This window comes from Theropithecus gelada, chromosome 8, assembly GCF_003255815.1.
Source record: "Theropithecus gelada isolate Dixy chromosome 8, Tgel_1.0, whole genome shotgun sequence".
NCBI classification, from domain to species: domain Eukaryota; kingdom Metazoa; phylum Chordata; class Mammalia; order Primates; family Cercopithecidae; genus Theropithecus; species Theropithecus gelada.
This window is the reverse complement of record NC_037676.1, coordinates 52,409,962-52,437,001: the sequence shown is the minus strand read 5'-3', so window position 1 is coordinate 52,437,001 and position 27,040 is coordinate 52,409,962. Positions and strand designations below refer to the sequence as shown.

Here is a 27,040-nt window from a genome sequence, read left to right as displayed (position 1 = left end):
GATGAAAATTTATAGCTACAAGTGCCTACATTAAAAAAGAAGAAAACCTTTAAATAAATAACCCAGTGATGCATCCTAAAGAACCAGAAATGTCAACAGAACACCAAGTACAAAAGTAGTAGAAAAGAAATAATAAAGATCAGAGCAGAATTAAATGAAATCAAAATGAAGAAAACAATACAAAAGATCAATTCAACAAAAAGTTGGTTTTATGAAAGATAAACAAAATTGACAAATCTTTAGTCAGACTATGAAAAAAATAGAAAGCCAAATAAATAAAATCACAGATGAAAAGTGAGACATTACAATTGATATGGCAGAAATTCAAAAGATCATTAGTGGCTTCTATAAGCAACTTTGCGCCAATAAATTGGAAAATCTAAAAGAAATGAACAGATTCCTAGACACATAAAACCTATCATGATTGAACCATGAAGAAATCCAATCCCCGAACAGACCAAGAACAAAGAATGAGATTGAAGCCTTAATAAAAAGTCTCCCAGTAAAGAAAAGTCCAGGACCCAATGTCGTCACTGCTAAACCCTACCAAACATTGAAAGACAACTAACACCAATCCTACTCAAACTGTTCTGAAACACAGAGGAAGAGCAAATACTTCCAAGCTTATTCTACAAGGCCAGTATTACCCTGAACACCAAAACCAGACAAAGGCACGTCAAAAACAGAAAACTTCAGGCCAATATTTCTGATGAATATTGATGTAAATATCCTCAACAAAATACTAGCAAACCAAATTCAACAATATATTAAAGAGATCATTCATCATAACCATGTGGGATTTATCCCAGGGATTCAAGAATGGTTCCACATATGCAAATCAATTAATATGATACATTGTTTCAACAGAATGAAGGACAAAAACCATATGATCATTTCAATTGATGGTGAAAAAGCTTTTGATAAAATTCAACATACTTCAGCATAATAAAGGTTATATATGACAGGCCCATAGATGGTATCATACTGAATGGGGAAAAACTGAGAAAAACCTTTTCTCTTAGATCTGGAACATGACAAGGATACCCACGTTCACTGCTGTTGTTCAACATAGTACTGAAGTATTGGCAAGATTAATCAGATAAGTTAAAGATATAAAGGCCATGCAAATTGAAAAGGAAGATGCCAAACTATCCTTGTTTGCAGATGTTGTAACCTTATATTTGGAAAAACCTAAAGACTTCTCTAAAAGACTATTAGACAAATTCAGTAAAGTTGTAGTATAAAAAAATCAACATACAAAAATCAGTAGCATTTTGTTTTATGTATGTATGTATGTATGTATGCATGCATATATTTATTTATTTTTGAGACGGAGTCTTGCTTTGTCCCCCAGGCTGGAGTGCAGTAGTACGATCTCGGCTCACTGCAATCTCCACCTCCCAGTTTCGAGCAATACTCCTGTCTCAGCCTCCTGAGTAGCTGGGATTACAGCACCACGTCCAGCTAATTTTTGTACTTTTGTAAGTATATATTTCTATTAAAAATATAAAATCATTTCCAAAAATCATTAAATAAATAGAATCAAGCTTTTGTCTTGGCTTTCCTATAGGAGCTATAACACAAGGTAAACAAATAGAATAAATACATTGTATGTATATACATCTATCTGTATACATAGATATATATAACACATGTGCATATATACACACATACACATATACATATATATATGAATACACATATATATACAGAGATAGAATACATATATGTATTCTAGTTGATAAAACGTAGGAATAATAGAATTGAAATAGAAAATATATGCAATACCACCTTGAAAAGTCCTCAAAAAGAGAGGCATATTATAATAGAAGGTTGACGACAGGATGGATGTGCATGTATTATTTTTTATGTAAACACATTGTTGCACACACATATATAGAATGTGTATTTCAGTACGTTAGAACTGATATCCATGGCTCTATAGTCTAAATTTCCACAGATAACACAATTCAGGAATTGACAGGAAAGGCTCTGTGTCTCAAATCTACTTAAGGAAATTTTCCCAGTGGTATCGGAAGCAGAGATCTTTGTCCCCCATTAACATCCTTTGGAGAAAAATAGTGCAGAGGCTTACCATGGGAGTCACACAGCGCCATTTGTATTATGAGTAATTGAGAGATTAGTTCTCTGCTGTGAAGTGATGGAGGGCAATGAATCAGGCATTATCTTTCTTTCCCTGAGGAAAATGAGTTGGAAAATTCAATAGATAGAGCTTTAGGGAGGTAAACAAGATCCAGGCCAAGAGGAGCGTGTCAGTATGTGTTCTCAAGTTAAACAAATACTGATGCTTTTTATGCAGTTAGGCATTGTATCCAATGCATTCCACAATGGCACAATTATATAATTACCTTCAAACATTCTTTTACACATACTTGTAGATTGCCTTGCACATGTTGAGAACACCTACAAGAACAGACTAGCAAAAGTGACATGAGACAGTTCCTACTCTCAAGTCCAGGGAGCAAGACAAGCCCGTAGTAATTACAACTCAGACAATAAGTGATGTGTTCTGAATAGGCAAACGATGTCATGAGAACACAAATAGAGAAGAAAAGGAAAATAAGAATGTGTTCTAGCTCTTTTCCAGAGAAGACACGAAAAAGACCAAATTCTTCCTATGTTAGGACTCCTCTCCTTCCCACTTGCATTGCTCTAATTCAAACTCCTTTGTTTTTGTTTGTGCTAACACTGTTTCACACACCATCATCCTATTTCAGTCTCATTCCTGACTATTCTTCACGTTGCTGCCAGGATTATCGTAAGGATAGGCATGTGCATTATTTTTCCACGTAGAGTCTTCTGCTGTTTACTGTTGCTAAGGGACTGATGTGTAGAATTCTGAAAGTTAACTTTTCTATAGAAAATAACCTTGCACTTTATCTTCAGACCAAAGAAGCTTTTGGGAGTGAAAAAGGACACTGTCAATCATGATTTCAGAAACAGTGATATAATCAGGATTGTTCTGGACAAACTATGTCACCTGGCAATTAGACTTCACCTACATGCCAGCTTGCAAAGGATACAAGTTTTTGCTAATACTAATAGATACCTCTATTGGCTGGGTTGAAGCTTACCCTACCAGAACAGAAAAGGTTCTCTTAAAGGAGATAATCCCCCTAAGGAATCTACCACATGTTTATCAAAAGCACCTCCAATCGCTTTTCCTTCTCCTCTCCACTTATCTTGGGCTTCGGTGACAATCACTCACTACTTTTTAAATATAGATTCAGCTTAGACCTTTATAATCATTGTTTCTTTAGCAGTGAAATCTTGAACTCCTCTTCATTTAACAACATACTTATCTTTCAAAATGCAGATTAAGTACTATCTCCATTATTTTTTTTAAACATTTTCCAGTAGAAATATTGTTCCACTATTACTGGAATTTCAGCATATATAAATTTCAGCACAGTGCTTGGTCATAGTGGTTGTTCAATATGTATTTGTTGATTGCATACTCTTACTGTGTTTACAAGTTCTCATTGTATTATCTAGTACATATCCCTCTGCAATCAACTGTATACTTACCTAGATTAGAATTACATCCTTAGTACTAACTGGGTTGTTTGGAACATATTAGTTTCTCATCATTTGCTGAATTATTAAACATATTCTTTGTCATATGGCCTAGGCCATGAGAAGTTTGTCATCAGCAGAAAATGAAATTATTTTAAAATTTCTTTATAAATTCCATTATTAGAACAGATTTGCTATATAATATAGTGACCAAACAAGAAGCCATATAAAGAATGTTTCAATAACTTGCAGTACTCTTAATTAGGTTTTGTGACATTTTAATATGGTAACATTAGTAAAGGCACTAATTCCTCATTCTGTCAAGTTCTAAATTCAAGTACATCAAAACATTAAAAATGAATTAAGTAGACATGATCATGGTCACATGGTATTAAGAGGTGACAATGTGCTAGTAGCCCTCACTTTCAGCGACTCCTCGGCCTCGGAGTCCACTCTGGCTGCGCTTGAGGAGCCTTTCAGCCTGCCACGGCACCGTGAGAGCCCCTCTCCGGGCGGGCTGAGGCTGGAGCCTCCTCCCTCTGCTTGCAGGGAGGTGTGGAGAGAGAGGCGCCGGCGAGAACTGGTGCTGCGTGCCACACTCCCGCACCAATGCGAATTCCAGCAGGTGCAGGCGTGGACTCGGCGGGCCCCACACATGGAGCGGCTGGCAGGCGCCATTGGTCCAGGACAGTGAGGGGTTTAGCACCCCAGCCAGGCAGCTGTGGAGGGTGCGCCGGGTCCCCGACCCGCCGGGGCTGCACTGAAATTCTCGCTGGGCCTCCCCGCAGGGCAGGGCTCTGCAGCCCGCCATGTCTGAGCTCCCCCACTGCGATGGGCTCCCCCTCAGCCTGAGACTCCCCTACTGATGTCGCCCCGGTGGCGCCTGATCCCATCGACAGCCCAAGCCTGAGGAGTGCAGGCCGCGACTCCAGACTGGTGGGCAGCTCTGCCTGCAGCCCGGATGCATGATCCACTAGGTGAAGCCAGCTGGGTTCCTGAGCTGAATGGAGACTTGGAGAACTTTTATATCTAGTGGGAGGATTGTATGTGCACCAATCAGCACTCTGTGTCTAGCTAATCTGGTAGGGACTTGGAGAACTTTTATGTCTAGCTAGAGGATCCTAAATACACCAATCAGCACTCTGTATCTAGCTCAAGGATTGTAAATACACCAATCAGTACTCTGTGCCTAGCTCAAGGTTTGTAAATACATCAATTGGTACTCTGTATCTAGCTAACTCTGCATCTAGCTAACCTAGTGGAGACTTAGAGAACTTTTCTGTCTAGCAATCTGTGTCTAGCTCAAGGATTGTAAACACACCAATCAGCACTTTGTGTCTAGCTCAAGGACTCGCTGCAAGCACTCTGTCAAAACGGACCAATCAGCTCTCTGTAAAATGGTCCAATCAGCACTTTACTGTTTGGACCATTGTTGTGGGTGGGGCCAGACAACGGAATAAAAGCAGGGTGCGGCAGCTAGGCAGTGGCAACCCCATAGGGTCCCCTTCCACATTGTGGAAGCTTTGTTCTTTCGTTCTTTGCAATAAATCTTGCTGTTGCTCACTCTTTCGGTCCACTAAGAGCTGTAACACTCACCACGAAGGTCTGCAGCTTCACTCCTGGCAGCGAGACCATGAACCCACCGGAAGGAAGAAGCTCCAGACACAACTGAATGAAGGCAAAAACTCTGAATACACCATCTTTAAGAACTGTAACACTCACCGTGAGATTCCGCGGCTGCATTCTAGAAGTCAGTGAGACTAAGAACCCACCAATTCCGCACACAGTATGACATCATAGGAGACCGAGAATATGCGCCCAACTTTCATGCTCGAACTGAAACTTTTTTTTTCTAACAAATATGCTCTGGCATCATCAAGGAGTCTACTGTGTTTACCAAATTTTGTAAGCTGGGAAAATCTGTACAAAAGTTTATTGTGTTTTACCTCATTGTTTTTAAACGTTTTGAATTGATGACTTGCAGTGACAAGACTGAGAGAAGATTAAATATAAATGAAAGAATAATGACATTAAGTAAGGTAAACCATGTGACATGATGTCTGAAGAAGAAATAATTAAGAAGTTGGCTTCTTGAAAAGCAACTGAAATGTGATATGAATCAAAAAATTGGGAATAACACTTGAGAGATTTTTCTTCTTGGAGTGAAGTCTTCTCACATTCAGTTTCCACTTTTCTGAACTTCCAGGTAGTATTTATTCGATGAGAATCTAAATGGTAGAAATGTGCTTATCAGCATACTTTAGCTCACATCTGTGAATTGTTGTGCTTGATTGCAGTGTAGGTGTTCATGGTGGGAATAACAAGAGCAGAGCTTTGATGGGATGCATCCTTAGTATTACTACGATTTTCTTTTCAATGGTTTTGAATGAAAGATAGTTAAGAAGGCATACCTATTTTCACTGTGAGTGTCCAAGAGAAAGTAAACATTCTTAGAATCACTACATACTTGAAGCATGCTTCATTTCAGTCCTACACTACAGGTTTTCTGTTTTGTTTATTGAAGCAATCTGCATTTTGTCATTTCACTCAACATTTCAATATGATTCTCCACTATCATTTTCACTACCTACAGTATTAGTTCATTATATCTTGCATTTTTTTATCTACTCTTAAAATAATTCTCAATAATGTTGCATAATACGATCAATATAGTTAATTTTTCTTTTACTATACACTATATAATTTGTGGGGAATGCCAATAAAGTTCATACAAAATTTGAATGCTACTAAGGTATTTATGAAGTATATTTAAAAGTAATTACTCATATCAACATATAAAATATCTCCTATTGGCTCCCATAAAGCAATGATACTGTTCCTTTCCCATAGGCTACGTATGGGAAATAAAATTGAATTGCACTCAACACTGCACCATAGACATAACAAACTGAAGATAAATTAACATTCCTCAGTGACCGTTGCAGCTCTATCCCTTATCTTGCATTTTAGAAATTATAAATAATATATATACACACAAGAACATTATAATAAAGTTAAATGACTTTTTAAATTCATTTCTTAAGGCAATCCATTCACAATATTTAGTAATTAAATTTTTTGATGAATTATTTAATAAATTACAATCAATGAGTTTAATGCTGTCAATCTATCAAAACACTATAGTTAGAAGCAGTACCATAAGGGATAGAAAAATTGTAACACATTGTCTTGCTCTCAAGGTAATGATCACCTTTAGATAGAAAAGTTCACCAGTGCTTACAACACTAGGTGAAGTAAAAGTACTCAAAAAGGCATAAACCAAGTGTAGAGTTAGAAGATATCACATTTAATTGGGGAGATTACACAAATCTTTGCAAAAGAAGTAACATTTGAAATTGTTATATAATTATTTACATTTCAACATGGGGTAAAGGAAGAGGTGATATAGATCATTTCAGATTGATGAAATAACGTAAAGAAAAGCATGATTTTAGAAATAAGGCACTTTCAGGAAATAGCAAAAACTTTGAAACTGTTTGATGAGATTCATATCTCCATCGATACCTCTCAATATATTTTCTTCAAATGAATGGCTGGTTGGTTTTTTACTTGTTATAAGTGTGTCTAATAAGGCTCCCAAAGTCTTTCATTGAAAATTATCTCCTTCAGACATTCCAGTCACTGTACACTTAATTAGAATGCCTAGAGTAAAAGAGGGAAGAGGGACTTTTTTTAAAGGCTCAAAAATGTTTGATTTGGTGAAACCTATAAATCCATGGGTCCAAGAATCCCAATAAAGCTTAAGCACAAAAAAATGAAAATAACTACACTTAAGCATGTCCCAATCAAGTTGATGAAAACTAGAGATAAAAAGGAAAACTTTAAATGAGCCAGTGAATTTTAAAAAAATCAACAGCAGCAACAACAACAAGATTTATAGTATCAGGGAGTAAAGATGAAATCATCAACTCAAGAAAATTAAATAAAAACACTGAACCCAGATTTGAAACGGAATGTTCTCCTTGGTTTTAATAAGTAACTCTGTCCACCGAAGGGGCCTAGAGGGAATGACTGGATGAGCTAATGGCAATGGGGGTACCTAACAACGTAAAGGCTTGTCTGTGTTTTAAATGGAGAAACCAAGATTGAAAAGACAGCATGGGGAAAATTAAAATATATGTATAAGAAAATGGATTGGCTATTAAATACTGATAAATCTTTTATCAATATTTTTTTAAAGCATGATATTGCCAAGCTAGTTATGTGGAAAAATAATCCTTGTGTTTCAGATATGCACACTGAAGTATCTGAGGTAGAAATAAGAGGGTGTCGAAACTTACTTTTAAATATTTCTGGAAAACAAATTATGATAAGGGGAGATAAAAGAAGATATTGATCACTCTCAGTTCTTTACATTTTTTTGTGTGTCTGTTTAGGTTATCCAGAATAAAATAATTTAAAGCAACTGTAAGTATATAAAAGATATATATTTCAAACACCAGTTTTTAAAAATATGTTTAATATAATTTTGGCATTATAAAACAAACTGAAAATAAAATAGCCATTTTAACTTGTGTGGGGTATAGCTCATTTTGGTTTCCATTTGCATTTCTCTGATGGCTAACGATGTTGCACAGTTTCTCATTTATTTTTGGTCATTTGTATGTCTTCTTTTTAGATATGTCGATTCAGATCATTGGCCCATTTTTTAATAGGATAGTTTTCCTGCTATGGAGTTGAATTCCTTCCATATTTTGAATATTAACCCCTTATCAAAGTATAATTTGCAAATATTTTTCTCTCCATTTATGGTTGTCTTTTTGCTGGGTTAAATTATTTCCTTTGCAGTGCAGAAGTTTTCTAGTTTGATGAAACCCCTTTTGCGCATTTTTGCTTTGGTTTCCTGTGCTTTTGGGGTCATATTCAAAAAATCATTGCCTAGCCTATATCATGCAGCTTTTCCTCTAAGTTTTTCTTTGAATAGTTTTATAGTTTCAGATTTTACATTTCAGACTACACTACATTTTTAGTCTATTCTTGTATATAGAGTGAGCTAAGGGTCCAGTGCCATTCTTTTGCATGTGAATAGCCGGTTTTCCAAACAGCATCTATTGCAGAGACTGTCCTTTCCCCATGTGTGCTCTACTTTTGTGAAGGATTACCATGGAATTTTGATGGGGATTGCACTGAATCTGTAGATTGCTTTGGGTAGTATGGACATTTTAACAATATTAATTCTGCCAACCACAAACATAGGGCATCTGACTGCACGTGATTGTTAAACTTTAAATTCCTCAAATCTGAAACCTAACTGGATGTTAGTAATTTTGGGTAAGATAGTTATATTTTATTATATTTATGTTTTAAATCCCTTATAGTTAACATATGCCTAGTGGAGAACCTTATAGACGAAATTGTATTGTTCCCTGGTTTTTGTTTCACAATAATACTGGAAGGCATGTTAGGAATTGAGAAAAGGTATAGATGAACATATTTTGCCATGTGGAAGTTTAGTAATTGGTATGAGGTGGTTTATTATGCTATTTTTATTGTTTTTGTATATGCTTGAAATTTTTCATAATCGTAGTACTTTTTAACCCAAACCCTTGGCTACTGACTGAAAGACCCTTCCTTTTTCCACAATCTGTTTCCTCCTTGAGGCAGCTGAAGTGCCAGCTTCCAGATCCTGCTTGGATTTTCAATTTTACTCTGTTACTCACCTTACATATTTCTGAATTCATTGTGCATAAAATATTATATTTTATCTAGAATTTAAAAAATTATACCAAAATTTCATATCAAGACTATTGGAGAAATAAGCTATCTCTCATTGGGGCCATCTATCTCTGTTATTTTGAGACAATCACTAAACATTCATCTTCTTGGAAATAAGACTAGCAAGGAATTGACCAGAACAGATAGATGGGGGGAACTAAAAGTATTTGTTGGTTTAATTTTTTACAATATCACTGAAATCACAGATAATATTCACTCTAATAGCTTTGGATTTACTATTAAATTTTTATATTTTCAAAATAGGAACACTGAACCCACAGTGAAACCCAGAGTAGACTATGTAACTTGTCCATTGTCATACAGCTGGATTGTTTTCTACTTTGAAAACATACAAAAACATATTCTTCACAAAATACATTCTAGAATCATATGCACACTACCTTTCGTTACTGTTATTATGGAGAATCTATTCTTCCAGTCCTCTCCATTAATGGGGATAATTAAGAGTCTGCAGTGATCCCAGGAGAACAGATAATGCACAAATATCAAATAACTGAACTAGAGAAATTAAATGCAAAGACTACTACTTGGTTACCCTGGCAACTTACCTAATTGAATATTTCACATTACTCTTGGGTGAGTCAAAAACTATACAAAGTGTATTTCCATGTATTTTCTACAGAATATTTTTGAGAATAATCTCAAGATACAATTTTCCAACGCTTGCCTACTTTTAAGAATGTTTTCTTTGTTGAGTTCATAAGAAATATACATAAAAAGAGAACTGAACCAGTTATAGTGGATAACAATTTAAGATTTTGAAATATATTTTCAGAATTTCAAGGTACGTAGGCCCAAAGCATTTATATTTTCAGTCACATTATGCATACCAAAAAGACATATTTTAAGAATAAGATGTTTGTATGTAAAAGATGATTTGTAACCCTAGTCACACAACCTACTCAATGTATCCACTCAAAGGATCCTGTTAAGAAAAGGTTAATTTTGCTTTCAGTCAAAATCCATACGTAAACACACACCTCATCAAAACCTGATTATAAGAGTTCATAAGAAATATACATATAAAGAGAATTGAACCAGTTATAGTGGATAACAATTTAATATTTTGAAGTATATTTTCAGAATTTCAAGGTACATAGGCTCAAAGCATTTATATTTTCAGTCACATTATGCATACCAAAAAGACATATTTTAAGAATAAGACTTTTGTATGTAAAAGATGATTTGTAACCCTAGGCACACAACCTACTTAATGTATCCACTCAAGGGATCCTGCTAAGAAAAGGTTAATTTTGCTTTCAGTCAAAATCCATACATAAACACACACCTCATCAAAACGTGATTATAAAAGCACTTAGGCTCTGCATTTAAAATGTGAAGCTGGAGGTTAATCGGCACACATATTGCTGTCTACAATGGAACATAACCTTTCCTAAAGTGGCACACTGTGTAGGTTCTTGCAGTCCTTGATAATAAATGCTGACAGAGGTATCCAATTATTCAGGTTTGGCTGCAGCCACAGTCCCTTAACTATGTGAGATAAATGGGATGGTGGAGAACACACAGAGGGAACACAAACAGATAGCCAAGTATAAAACGAAAGAAAAACGGAACTTAAAAGCAGTAATTTTAAGTTCACAGGAAGGCTCATAACACTTTTAGAAAGAATCATGCCTCAGTGAAAGAAGCAATGAATCAGAAGTCAGGACCTAATTTTGGCTCAAGCCTTAAGTAGCTGTGTGATCTTGAAATAAAATTTTCTGGACATTTGTGTCCTCATTTGTCTAAAGGCAGGAGGTGGCAATTGAACGCTGAAACAGATAACTGTAAGACCCTATTTAGCTATGACATTTCATGATTCAATTATACACATACATTCTTTATATATGGGAAATGTGTATTTTATACTGGTATGTATATCTTATCTCACAATACTAATTGTTTAACCAATATATCAAATCTTATGTAAGAACACTTTAATAGCTTCACAGACTCACTTTCAAATGATACTTATATTTATTTATGTATTTATTTTGGGATAGAGTTTTGCTCTTGTTGCCCAGGCTGGAGTGCAATGGCATGGTCTCAACTCATTGCAACCTCCGCCTCCCAGGTTCAAGTGATTCTCCTGCCTCAGCCTCCTGCACAGCTGGGATTACAGGCATGTGCCACCACACCTGGCTAATTTTGTATTTTTAGTAGAGAAAGGGTTTCTCCATATTGGTCAAGCTGGTCTTGAATTTCCAACCTCAGGTGATCTGCCCGCCTCGACCTCCGAAAGTGCTGGGATTACATGGGTGAGCCACCAAGCCCAGCCAGGATACTTACATTAAATATAATTGCAATAGTTTAAGATTCTTGAAATTCTACTCTTAGAACTGCTTTCAGAATGTAGTTCTGCAATTTTCCTCAGCAATTAAAATCTTTATCCTTTGAAATTTAAATGTTATAACACTCCAAGGAATCCATAACTATTTTATTTAATAAAACTAGAGAAGAATCCAGGTAACAAGTTTGACATAAAACAAAACAGATATTTCAAGCAATGCCACGTCGTTGGAGTAGGTAAACTCCTTCCCCAGATGACCAATTTAAAGGACAATGTTCAGTTTAAACTGTAAGCTTAGATGTATGAGGATCTTATAGATAAATGCATATGCAAGTGGATATGCTCAAACACAGATTAAGTTTCAATTAATATTGATTAAATAAAACGGGCTGTTTGACTATTTTTACGCACATAGACACTGAATTTTTACTTTTGATATTAATACCACAGAAGTTAAAACACAATGTTTTCCAGTTAATTGTCTCAGTCCAATATTTTTTGGATACTGGTCAATGGAGTTTGCGGACAAGGAATTAATTCATTGTTGCATTAAGAAATATTTTTTTCCTGATATTAAGTATTAAAATTCTTAGCTTCTAAGGTCTTAAAAACTTTCGGAAGATAATTGGTTAAAGCTAAATTCTACATGCATTTTCCTTTCATCTCCACTTCCTCACTCTTGTTTAAAATAGCTGCATACCTAAACCACTACTAAGATATGGCTTATTTGTTCCAGCCCTCAATGTAACCTGCCACTTCTGTAGCTTTTTGAAGTTTTATTACCAAGAAAGATATAATCAATTTATCCTAAATTAATGAATACAGCTTGCATGTCAAAATTCCCCACTCATTTCCTTGAAGTATGAGCACGGTAAAATAACATCTGATACCAAATTCATTTGTTTTCCCAGCATTAGCTTTGCATTTAACTATGTGGGCTAAAGGAATCAAAACCATCTGACTTTCTCTTCTTGAAATAATCAATACATTTTTACAAAACAGTGTAATTTTTTTCTTAAAAAAGAAAGAGGCAAAGTCTATTTAATATTTAGGAGCTCAAAAACCTGAGAGAAAAGAATAAATACGTGGCTTCCTTCTTATCATGAAATTCTGTCATTTTTGCTTCCGAAAATGATACACAGATTTCAAAAGAAACTTAAACCTAGGTGTCCTTTCACATATATAACACTAACAAAGAGAATGTGGTTTTCTTCATCTTCTGAACTTTAAGCTTGATTAAACTCAGTAAAAGGTTATGAATGTTGTAAAATAGCTTTAGAAAAATATTTTTTATTTCTTCTAAGTATTAGCTCTTTCCAGATGACTATAAATGCCTAGAATTTGTGAAGACACATTTGTGTTCTCTCAGGAAAGCCTTTCAAAGTCATCTTTGATGTGTAGATCAAAACTATCGCTTCCTAGTTGTAACATACAAAAATCTACTTTATAAATAGAAGCATTTTTTTAAAAAACAAAACATCATTTGTATAATTATCTAGCTCTGGAAATCATTTGCCAGGAAAATGAGGGCATAAAGTTAGCAAGAACAAAAATGTCTAAATAACATTTCTGACTTTAAGAGCCAATTGTTAGAAGACATCAATATCTATGGAAATTGTGAAATGATAACTTTTATTTTATCAAGCATTTAATACCACATAAATGAGTAGGTATAACATATTATCCATTAGAAACAATGACATTAAATTAATGGTAGTGTGCTCTATTCAGCTGACTATATATTTAATAGAACTTGAATATTACAAATCTTAAAAGAAAACAGAAAGAAGATGGAGGTGGTGACAATGTAGATTTTTTAACATTCTTAAATCTCCCTGAAAATGAGAATATTGATTATATATAAAATGTTAAAATATGGTCAACATCTACAACAATGACCACACAAAAGGAGATATGATAGCTGTACACACCCCAATGTGCTTTACAAGTGAACTCTATAGGCCTGGCATGGCATTAGTGTCTGTGTGGAGGAAGCAGAGAGAAACAGAGAAATCTCTCATGACGATGGAAGAAGTAAATAAAGAAAAACTAATATCACTTATAGGAACTCTCTGGAAAGTACAATGTACTAATTTGAGAACAAAAGATGAAACTTGAAGTGTTTTTGTTTCAAATTACTACCAGAGTGAAAGGGGTCTCTGATGAAGTCTGAAGGTGCTGGAACCATCTGAGTCCTGTGAGCACTTCCAAAGATTGCTTGCAGGACAACGATAAAACAAAACAAACCAGACAATGCAAGGAATTGCAGCATCACTGCAATTGTGAGGGAGTGAACTTACTGTCCAGTCCAAGCTTTCTTCTAGAACAAAGTCCTGAGCTGAGAAAAACCTCTAGCAACATATTTCCCATTGAAGGAATAAGAAAAATACGGGCAAAGGGAAAGCTGAAATGTTAGAACAGATCCAAGACATCTCAGAATGTGAGACCGTGCCTTTTAAAACAATTCACAGGACAACAGAAAAATCTCTAATGCCACGAAGCTAGAAAAAAAAGCCTTATGTACCCTCTTTCCTAAAAGTTCAGCTATAACTAAATAACATGTACAAAATGAAGAATAGAAAGAAATTATCATTGAATTACATATAAAGCTGATACAAGAAAAAGATTGAGGACAGAATAATGTATTTAGAGGCAACATTAGCATAGGACTTGCCCATAAATAGATGAAAATTTTGGCCCAATGTTTCAAAATGAGCTAAGAAGATGATGAAAAATAAAATAAAGACATAAACTAGAAGTAAAAACAAAAATCAAATGATGAAACACAGGAATATTTTTTATTTCATAAATAAAATACTTTTTTCAGACATAAAGGCTAAGAGGAAAATAAAAAAAAAATAGAAAATTCCTTAAAACAGAAAGATGGAAGAGAGGTAATTTTTTTGAAATAAAAAATAAATGGATAAAATATGAATTAAAATTATAATGCAATACCACTACATATAATCTAATCAACTAAATAATAATAATAATGAAATATATATAATTCTAATTGTGTTGAACAGTGTTTAAATATCTCATATAACCCTAGGTACAATCACTTTGGAAAAATGGCAGTACCTAAAATTGGACATTCATACCTAAGACCCATTAATCCCCTGCCTACATTTATGTACAAGAGAATGCATATATAGGTTCATCAAGAGATTGACACTTTGGTAGTCAGAACTATTCATAATAGCCAAGAGCGTTAAAAAGTTCAAATTTTAATTAGCAGAATTACAAAGAATTAAATCATGGTATATTTGGTCAAATAAACACCATATATAAATGAAAAGTAATGAATAACTATACGCAGGAATATTGATGAGCTCACAAACATGATGTTGAGAGAATGAGGCCAGACACAAAAAAGCACACACTGCAAATATCCTTTATGTAAAATTTAAAAGCAGATATAATTTTAAAACCTCAAAAGTAAATACAAAAAAAAAAAAAGTAAACGTGATCTCATTAAATTAGAATGCTTCTGCATGGCAAAATAAATGGTCATAAGAATAAAGAGACAACCCACAGAATGGGAGATAATATTTGCAAACTATGCATTCAACAAAGGACTAGTATCCAAAATCTACATGGAACTCAAAGAAATCAGAAAAAAAAATCCATCAAAAAGTAGGCAAATGACATAAATAGACATTTCTGAACAAAAGATATGAAAATGGCTAACAAGAAAAAAATGGCCAACGTCACTAATCATCAGGGAAATGCAAATTAAAACCACAATGAGATACCACCTTACTCCTACAAGAATGGCCAATATGAAAAAGTCAAAAAACAATAGATGTTCGTGTGGATGTGGTAAAAGAGGAACACTTATACACTGCTGGTGAGGGTGTAAATTAGTACAACCTCTATGGAAAACAGTATGGAGAGTATTTAAAGAACTAAAAGCAGATCTACCATTTAATTCAGTAATATTACTACTTGGTTATCTACCCAAAGAAAAAGAAGTTATTATTTGAAAAAGACACATGCACACATATGTTTATTGCAGCCTAGTTTACAATTGCAAAGATATGGAACCAACCCAAGTGTCCATCAATCAATGAATGAATAAAGAAAATGTAGTATATATACACCACAGAATACTACTCAGTAATAAAAAGGAAAGAAATAACGTCTTTTTCAGCAACTTGGATGAAGCTGGAGGTCATTATTCTAAGGAAAGTACTCAAAAATTGAAAATCAAATATTGTATATTTTCACTTATAAGTGAGAGCTAAGCTATAGGTACACAAAGGCATACAAAGTGACATAATGGACTTTACAGACTCAGAAGGAAGACGGTGGGGGTTAGGGATAAACAACTATGTATTGGGTAAAATGTACACTATAGGTACACTAAAATCACTGAATTCACTACAAAATTCATCCATGTAACCAGAAACCCTTTCTAGCCGCAACGCTATTGAAACAGTTTTTTAAAAAATAAATAAAACGCAGGATGCTAGTTAATTTTTGGCAATGCTGGTGGTTGGATAAATGTACATTGCAGCTACTGGGTTTCTGAGACTCTGAAATTTAGATTTCTTCGTCTAGATACTAATTATTTGACATCCAATTCATTGGACCTTAAACTTTTTAATGAGTAATTTTTGGCTTATATGTTCTACTTAAATCAACTTTTTAGGTAAGATAAATAAAAGGATATTATAAAAAAATGTAACAGACAAAGCAATCTAACACATATATAGCGAAATTCCACATTGGAAAAAATAAAAAAAAAACAGTAAAAACAAAAATAATGGGAAAATAATGGAAGGGGAGAAATACACACACACACACACACACACACACACACACAAGCACAAACACATCAAACATCCACAGAACTTTTCACAAATTAAAATGTAAACAAAACTTGAAATATGTATTTGAATAATACATCAAACCTGGAAAAACCAAATCCAAATCACCAACACCAAGAAGACACATTCTAGTAAAAAATACTAGATTTTAAAAACAAACATTAAAAATTCTTTCATCACTCGAGCAAAAATTGAGCAGGTACACCATAATAGAAAGAAAATTAGACTGTACTTAGATGTTTTTCATTGCTATAGTTTATGCCAAAAGAAAATGCAGTAATATATTTAAGATACTCAAAAAAGAGAATGTGAGAAATACAAAGACTATGACCAACTCCTTTCAACATACAAGAGCTCAATAAAATCTTCCTGTGAGCACCCGAGGTCAGGAGTTCAAGAACAGCCTCATCAACATAGTGAAACCCCGCCTCTACAAAAATACAAAAATTAGCCAGGTGTGGTGGTGTGCACCTTTCAATCCCAGCTACCCAGGAGGCTGAGGTAGGAGAATCACTTGAATCTGGGAGGTGGGGGTTGAAGTGAGCCGAGATCATGCCATTGTACTCCAGCATGGGGAAAAAGAGAGTGAGACTCTGTCTCAAAAGGAAAAAGAAAAAAAAAAAATTCCCGTGAGCAACTCAAAGAATCTAACAGAGAATAAAGTTCAAATAACCAAAATGACAAGAGAGATTGTGACATAAGAAATAGTGGTCACACAAATTCTATCCGATGGTGGATCATCATGAAATGATGGCTATATTAGACAGAGTGTAGTATGAAAAAGCTATCTACTCAGACAATAAAGATATAAGTCAAGAACTAGAAGTGTGTGGGAGCAGGATAAAATTAACTTTTTAGTTTTTTTAAATGCTTTTTTGTTGTTGTTGTTCTGTAATGTATTTTGTCAAATATCATGTTTGTGACCCCTGCTTTCTTTCTATTTGGTATTGCCTGTCATATCTTTGCCTGCACTTTTGTTTTAACTTTTCTATCTTTGTTTTAATATGTCAGTCTATTTACAGAAAAAAATCAGTTGATATAATGTGCAGTATTATAGTTAATCCAAATAATTACTAATTCAAAAGAAGCTGTAATGTCATGGTAGAGATGAGATATCTTTATCCATTTTCTACTTCTATAACAGAATACAAACAAACAACGTGATTTATAAAGAAAAGAAGTTTGTTTGGCCCACAGCTCTGGAGACTGGAAGTCCAAGGGCAGAGTGCTGTCATCTGCTCAGCATTTGGTAAGGGCCCCCTTGTTGTGTTATAACGTGCTGAAAGGCATCACATGATGAGAGTGTGAGAGACAGAGAGAAAATAGGGGCAAAACTTATTCTCTTCTCAGGAGCTCACACCCAAGACATGCAACACACTTCCGTGAGAGTGACATTAATCCACTCATGATGGCACAGCCCTCTTAATTCCATTATATGGTAGTTAAATTTCAACATGAGTTTTGGAGTGGACCTTGAAACATAGCACAGAGCCAATGTGGGATTTTGAAGCAAAGTGCAAACATACCTGTTTTGGCATAACTATAGTGTGACCCGCAATATTCTACTGCATGTAGCAGAAATAGAAGAAAGCAGCTTGGCAATTCAATATGACTCTTTTTTAAAGTAAATAATAAAATGAAAACATCAAATGGAGTTATTAATATTGAAATTGTAATTCTTGTTTCTGAAATGAATACACATCCTATGTCCAGCTCACAGAGGAGGATGTTCTCGGGTCTATAATCAGGCACAAAATAAACTTCACGAGCTAAAACATTAAGATAAAAATTTGTTTTTTTTAAACTATTTATTTAATAATGAAAACAAAAGAACAAAAAGACCTTTGTAGACGACCAAAGCATATGCATTGTAAATTCACCTACTATTTGAAAATGCTACAAATATACATTTCTTATTTCTAGAAGATTTAATATGGTCTATGAAATTATACATATTATATAGGTTAGGTAGTTTTATTTTTGTGTATGCCAATACAAAATAATTTTAGGCCAAATCATAAGTTTTACATTATTTTTAAGCATATTCCATTGTATATTTAGTAAGCAACTATGAATATATCATAAAATATATTTATTACCTTTATTTACTATATAACATTGAAATAACAAGTTGAGAAATTTTAGCATATTAATTTTGCTATATGTACTGAAGACATTCTAAAATCATAATTTAAAAATACCCTCACCCTCAGAAACTAATTTAATGTTGTGATTAAGAGTCAGTCACTTTTATAAATAAGTACTGTTTGAATAAAAGAAATTAATATCTAATTAATTAACTTAATAAATAATCTGGGAGTCCATTGTGAAAACAAGTCCTCATCTCAGAGACCATAGAAATGCTACCAACATATTTACAGATTTTCAAGGTAGTAACATAAATATGTGTTTATGTGCTTACTATAAAATTATTTTAAATGTTTTTTAAAATGAGAAATTTTACGACATTTTGACATATGATTTGATATGAATACATTCATTAGTTATTTTATCCATCAAACTTATATTCTTTATTCTGGAAATGCTAAGTGAGCATCTCAGTAAATCTCTTCTAAAGAAACAATCATAAAACTGGACACAATCGTCAAAAGCAATTATTTCAGAACACTAGAAATTGACCAAAAGCACATAGGGTGTTTTATAAAGAAAAGAAGTTTGTTTGGCTCACAGATCTGGAGACTGGAAGTACAAGGGCAGAGTGCTGGCATCTGCTCAGCATTTGGTGAGGGCCCCCTTGTTGTGTTGTAACATGCTGAAAGGCATCACTCATGAGAGTGTGAAAGACAGAGAGAAAATGGAGGCAAAATTTAATCTCTTCTCAGGAGTTCACACCTAAGATATGTAACATACTCCCATTAAAATGACAGGAATCCATTCCTTTTTAAATTAAATCCATTAATAAATTAAAAGGCATTTATTCAAGAAAATTCACTGAACCTCAGTAAGAACATTTGGAGTTTATGGTGTTTTGCTTGGTAGTTTAACTAGGGAGGGATGATCATGGAGACAGGCAGACTCTCCACAGAAGATGACAGTCTTGATTCTGAGTGAAGTATGAAAAAAACCTTTAACCAGAGCATTGCCAAAATTATAGTGATCCCAGTGGCAAATAATCAGTGAAACACATCACAGCTGATGTCACATTGGTGATGAAACAACAACTGTTGGTTGTCTGGAAGTCTGCACATCTAATAAGCAACAGGAAAGAGCCCAGCTAACTGAGCCCTTAGTGGGGCAGGATGGCTTACACATGCAGAAATTAAAAGCTGGGTAGACCTATAAACTGCCTCCATATTAAATGTGTCCCCCAATCCACACACTGGTCCATCAGCAAAGTGTCAGTCAATATATGTTTAAGCACAATTTTTGGTGACCACTAAGCAAAGCTCATCTACAGATAATCCCTCGAAAGCAGGCTTAAAAAGCAAGAATAATAAACTGAGCAGACCAGCTGGACCAACATGGAGAAACTCTGTCTCCATTAAAAGTACAAAAATTAGCTGGGCATGGTGGCAGGCGCATGTAACCCCAGCTATTCAGGAGGCTGAGGCAGGAGAATAGCTTGAAGCCAGGAGGCGGAGGTTGCAGTGAGCTGAGATTGAGTCACTGCACTCCAGCCTCGGCGACAGAGCGAGACTCCATCTCAAACAAACAAACAAACAAACAAAAACAAAAACAGAGTGGAGTCTTCAATAAATACATGTTTCAGGGGAGACTAACTCTAGATAATTGGTATAGACAAATTATGTGAAAACAAATGACCAAAATAAATGAACAGAAAAACAACAAAAACGGCAATCCCAGGGGATGTCAGAATCTAAAATTGCAACAATATATTATATAAAACAGTATATAAAATGTCCAATTTCCAGAAAAAACAATAAGATATGCTTAAAAATAGAAAGGTGTCAGTAATCAATATCCCTGAGAATTTACCAGTGTTGGACTTACTAGACAAAGACTCCAAATCAATTATTGTAAGTATATTTGAAGAACTAAAAGAAACCATTTTTAAAGAATTAAATGACAGTACGATGATGATAAATTATGAAATATAGAATGTCAGTAAAGAGATAGACATTATATAAAAAAAGAAGTTGAAATTCTGGAATTCAAAAATACAATATTGAAATAACATTTTTTTTTTTTTTTTTTTTTTTTGCTGCAGATATAAGCTGCCAGAATAGACAATCGGTGAACCTAAAGATCAATCAATAAAGATCGCTCAATTGAAAGCACAAAAAGTAAAAAGAAAAATAAAGAGTCCCAAAGTCCATTAGAACACCATTAAACAAAATGACCTGAGTCTAACATGAGTCCAAGATGCAGAGGCAAGAGAGAGTGATGAAGGAAGAAAATGGAAAAATAATGAATAAAAACTTCCCACAGTTGATGAAAAAGATTAACTTGTACATCTAGGTAAGTCCCCAAACTCCAAATAGGATAAGCACATACAAAAACACACACCCAGATAATTCTATGCAGACGTTTCGAACTGTTGAAAAAGACAAAAGAAACATCCTATAAGCAGCAAAGCAAAAATTACTCCTTATAGTCAAGGGGACTACACTATAACTCTCTTACTGCTCGTTAGTAAAATAAAGTCAGAAGGCAGAAGAAGGATGTTTAAAGACAATAAAAAAGTCATCTAAAAATTCTATATCTAACAAATCTATCTTTCAGAATACAGGCAAATTAAAGACATTCCAAGATAAAGACAAAATTTGTTGCTAGCACCTGCTTTACAACAAATGCTAAAATAATTCCTTCAGGCTAAAAGGAAAAGGTACCACATGGTAACTTGAATCCACACAGAGAAACAATGAGTACTGAGAAAAATTATATCAGAATTTTTTAAATCAGTCTCTCATTTTTAAAAAATTTTCCTCCATGAGAAAACTTGTCTGCTTTACTTAATCTATCATCAAAAGAAGAAATTTCAAACTATTGAAATTTATTAGAAGAATGCCAATTTTAACAAGTAATTCGAAATTTTTTTCCCATTCTTATATTTTGATGCTGCGAAGAAAAACCAAGAATAATCTGCAAAATTTATTTATTGGCTGGGCACAGATTTAAGATATTTTTTCAGGAAACTCTCTTCCAGTATTCCGGGGCAGTCCAACATAAATCAAATGAATTTGTGTATTCACACACAAAAAAATGTACACTACATAGATATAGATATGCATATGCATGCATTTAAGTAACAACTGAAAAAAGATCTTCATGAAGTATGGAAACAAATAAGCATACAAACTGGTGCTTTCACACTACAACTGTTTCATAACACGCTTTCTATCTGAAAAGATAAGTGCATTAGGGAAAATTACAATAAATTTGATAAAAGTTAGCTACTAACTAGCTGAGTAAACTTGGGCAGATTATTGGACCTCTCTACATTTAGTTCCTCTTTTACGAATGAGGTACTAAAACTAATTTCCAAAAAAGTGTCTTAAAAATAAATTTATTCAGTAATTATAAGTACTATAATAATAGAAAATATGTGACAGGCTTTAGTTTAACTGTTCTATACGAATTCATTTAGTCTTTACAACTACCCTATATCAGGTACTGCTATGAAAGATAAAGTTGAAAGCATTTAAGTAATCTCACCAAAGTTTAGTAAATGGGTTAAAGTACAGGCAAGTTGGTTGTAGACGTAAGCTCTTATTCCATAGGCCTATTCTGTCCTAAATGGGAACTCCTAGTGACATATATCTACTGAGCCTTTGAAATAGGGCTAGTTCTAATGGAGATTCCAATAAAAATAAATATGGTACAGACAAGATTTAGTATAAAAATGTAAAATCCCTCTCTAATAATGTTCTTATTGATTATAAGCTGAAATTTTAATATTTTGGATCAGTTGAGATAAATTAAAACACTATTATAATTAATTTGATCAATTTCTTTTACTTTTTTAATGTGACTCCTAGAAAACTTAAAGTTTCACATGTGGCTCAAATATTTCAATTTGACACTAACTTAGGATTGCATTAGCCTATGATGTCTCTTTGTCTGTTCCCCAAAAGACTATTTGAAAACTTTGTAAGATTCCAAAGAGGTTACTTAAATGCTCCTCTTATAATACATGTTCAGTAAATGATGTCTTTTTCCCCCTTCTTTCTTTTTCACTAAAACAATGGCAACAATGACAGTAATGAGGAGGAAGAGAAGGTGAAGTTGAAGAAGGAGAAAGATAAGGAGACAGGAGGGTAGCTTGAGTTCAAGAGTTCAAGGCTGCAGTGAGCTATGATCACATCACTGCATTCCAGCCTGGATGACCAACAAAACCCTGTCTCTTGGGAAAACTTTTGGTATTTCTCTTTCTCATGGTACCCTAAAATCTACACCTGCCATGCTAAAACTATCAAGGTGTAAACTGGTCCTAGAAGAGGCAACTTAAATTTGATCATACTTAACATTAGCAATTACTTTGTAATTACTTTATTTGATTTGTTTCCATGGGAATTTTGAGTGTTCAAGTTCAATATATGCATTTCACTTTCAAACAAAGGCAATTAAAAACAACCTGAACTTCAGTACTTTAGAAATAATTAAATCTTCCTATTATTTCTTATGGTTGATTTTGTTGCTATAAGATCAGTTTTGAAGGAATATGAAATACCAACCAAAGAATAAAGTATTTGTGAAGTAAACTTGCCTGTGTTTCTCAGAGTTTACACTAGAAGCCCTAGCCCGAAACACAGAAGTGTATACAGTACAAAAATAGGAAATGTTTGCCGTCACTTCCCCTAGAAACGTTTCACTCTTCACATACAATGAGGAGTAGATCTATGGCCATTTGTCCTGTTTCTCTGATCCAAAGGGTAATAAAATTGAATTGAAGCCTATTAGGTTTTTAATATTCATCTTTATTAAATGTATCTTGATTGCACACATGAAGTGTTCTGGACCAGAGACAGACCACTTATTACTTCAAAGTAAATAGTAAGTGCATCAGCCCCATGCCTTGCATCCTTATCTCATGCCATGAGAGCTGAGGGAAATTTTTCCAACATAGCTAGCTGTACATTGCATGGGCAGGGGGTGAAGAAAATGAGTTTTCTCTGCTTACAAAGGGAATAAGGCAGCTTCCCCCACTCTGAATATGAGCCCTAACTCCACACCATTGGAATATAAATATACTCTCCAGAAGTCAAATAGCCTCATGTATCTGAATCTTTCCAACCTAGAGATGTTTCCAAATTTCCAGGTATTATTACTTCTTGAAATGTAAATACTTAGGCAGATAACTACTCTACTCTTCCTGGTATTTGGAGACAAAAACTAAGATCTAATCTGAGATGTGATCATTTGTCCATCTCTGGGAGGTAAGAGAAGTTTTGTTACCTTTTGGATCAGGTCTTTACCTTGGGGAGAGGGATGCATGAGCAGGTGTAAAGCTGGCTAGTGACAAGATGATTCAGCCCTTAATATGGATTTTTTTAGCTTTTCAACAGGATGGTGACATAATGTGCTTCTGTCTTCTTCCTTCCCCCATTATCCTGTTTTTGACAACAAAAACAATATTTGCTTTTATTTTTATCTTTGTAATAGTGTCCTCACATAACAAACCAAATTGTTGAAAAAAAAAAGAAAAAAGCCAAATATTTCAACCAAATCTTCCTCCTGCAACCCAGTTATCTTGCTAACACACCGCTGGAATCCCCTCTTCTCTCTGGTTTTGCTCTTCATGGTTTCAGATACCTGCAGTAACTACAGTCTGGAAATATTCAATGGAAAACTCCAGAAATAACAGTTAATAGATTTTAGGTTGCATGCCATTCTGCATAGTATAACGAAATCTCCAACTGTTCTGCCCCAGGATGTGAATACTCCTTTTCTCCAGAGTCTCCACACTGTGTAGGCTCCCCACTTCTGAGGCTCTTAGGGGCCATCTGGACTGTTGAAGTATCACATTGCTTGTGTCCAAGTCACCCTTATTTTACTATGTAATGCCCCAAAGTGCAAAAGTAAAGAAGCTTGCAATTCAGACATGCCAAAGACAACCCATAAAGTGCTTCCAAGTGAAAGTTGTAACTCCTTGACTCAATAAGGAAAGGAAAAAAAAATTGTGTGCTGGGGTTGCTAAGATCTATAGTAAGAATGAATCCTCTATCTGTGAAATTGTAAATAGTATGTTGTTATAGTTGTCCTACTTTATTATTATTGTTGTTAATCTCTTATTCTGCCTAATTGATAAATTAAAGTTTTATCACAGGCATGCATGTGTAGGAAAAATCATAATGTATTTGGGATTTGGTACTGTCTGCACTTTCTGGCATTCACTGGGGGTTGTAAAATGTATCTTCTGCAGATAAGGAGGACGACCATACTGTCATGTGCAATCATGACTCATTGGTCAAACATTTCCCATTCAAAAAGTAATTAATTCCCCAAAATATTTACATTGATGAAATTAAAGACCATGAAAATATACTGGGCACTGCATGTATTCTAACCTGATTTAGGGATGGATAAGGTTGACCCCGTTTTTAAGAAATCTAGAGTTGAACTGATGAACAATAAATCTCCAAATGGATTTATGAGCTATGTGGGACAAGTATTCAGGGAGTACTTCTTGTGCTTACTATTTAATAAGCAGGATAGCTAATTTCCTTAAATATGATGTAATGCCCATGGAATAAACTGTTTTTGTTTTTGTTTTGCTTTTCTTTATCTCTCTTTCTTTTTTATTTTTTATTTTACTTAAATTCTGGAATACATGTGCAGAACATGCAAGTTTATTACATACGTATACATGTGCCATGGTGGTTTGCTGCAGTTATCAACCTGTCATCTAGGTTTTAAGCCCAGCATGCATTAGGTATTTGTCCTAATGCTTTCCCTTCCCTTGCCGTCCACCCACCTGACAGGCCCCAGTGTGTGTTGTTCTCTTCCTGTGTCCATGTGTTTTCATGTTCCACTCCCACTTATGGGTGAGAACAGGCAGTGTTTAGTTTTCAGTTTCTGTGTTGGTTTGCTGAGAATGATGGTTTCCAGCTTCATCCACGTCCTTGCAAAGGACATGAACTCATTCTTTCTTATGGCTGCATAGTATTCCACGGTGTATATGTGCCACATTTTCTTTATCCAGTCTATCATTGATGGGCATTTGGGTTGGTTCCAAGTCTTTGCAATTGTAAATAGTGCTGCAATAAATGTATATGTGCATGTGTCTTTATAGTAGAATGATTTATATTCCTTTGAGTATATTCCCAGTAGTGGAATTGCTGGGTCAAATGGTATTTCTGATTCTACTTCCTTGAGGAATTGCCACACTGTCTTTCACTGTTTTGTTTTTTCAATTGTAGCCTGCAACACAGTCTTTCCATTACCTAGTGTTTTGAATTTAAGATGAAGAACATGGTGTTCTGCATCTCTCCTGTGGAGTTGTGAGTGGTCTGCTGAAAAACAAATTGAATCTTAAATATTTTCAAATCTTAAAATATTCCTAAACACTTTAACATACTGTCCCAGCCTAGGGTCATATTAATGAGCTATACACATGCTCAAATGCCATCACAAGATTTAAATGCATTAGGTGCATTTTTTACATTAAGAGTTTTGTTATCAATAATTAGGTGTTGAAGCCTCTAGAATGAAGTTAGACTCAAATGAGGAACATTTTGTCCAAAGACATCCTTGTCTTTAGTACTTTGTTTTCTATGTATGGTATGTTCAGTACACACTGTATGTATCTTGGCAAACTCTTGGCAGATTCCAAATTGTCCTTAAACTGGATTTTGAATAGTCAAGCAAATGCTGACTGTGACAGTTAAAGAAGAACTAAAACAATGAGACTAGTTAAATTTCTGGAAGGTTGTTTGTCTACATGTAAACAACCTTTGGCAGTAATGTTTTTCTCTTTTTAACTTGTGGCACAAAGAAGAAACCATGATTTGATTATGCAAGTGACTTCAATCAACATATCTGTAATGGCAACTGGAAACTCACACTAAATCAAAGCAGCTGCAATATGTTCAATGAAACACTGTTCTGTTTAGATAAAAAAATTATTTCAAAGAAATCATTTACCTATCTTATTAAAAGAGAAAAAATATTCTTTAAGGTAAACTTCAAAATGATTAAAGACATATATGGATTTTTCTGGAATAAGTAGGGAGATATAGAAGTATTATGAATGTTAGAGATGATGGAGTTTGGCAACCAAAACCATTTTCTATGTTCAATCTCCTATCAATGTTGCCATTATTTGTAGTTCTGTCTGTTTCCAGTGGGCTGGATTATCATTATTAGAAAACATGGTTATAGGCCGGGCGCGGTGGCTCAAGCCTGTAATCCCAGCACTTTGGGAGGCCGAGACGGGCGGATCACGAGGTCAGGAGATCGAGACCATCCTGGCTAACACGGTGAAACCCCGTCTCTACTAAAAAATACAAAAAACTAGCCGGGCGAAGTGGCGGGCGCCTGTGGTCCCAGCTACTCGGGAGGCTGAGGCAGGAGAATGGCGTGAACCCGGGAGGCGGAGCTTGCAGTGAGCTGAGATCCGGCCACCGCACTCCAGCCTGGGCGACAGAGCCAGACTCAGTCTCAAAAAAAAAAAAAAAAAAAAAAAAAAAAAAAAAAAAAAAAC

At 34.7% G+C, this 27,040-nt stretch overlaps 1 protein-coding gene across 3 annotated transcripts in view; it reads right to left on the bottom strand.

The window, feature by feature from the left end:
- The window catches only part of SNTG1 (syntrophin gamma 1), an 883,016-nt gene that overhangs the window by 472,935 nt on the left and 383,041 nt on the right, over positions 1–27,040 (bottom strand). The gene's annotated exons all lie outside the window — the stretch shown is intronic.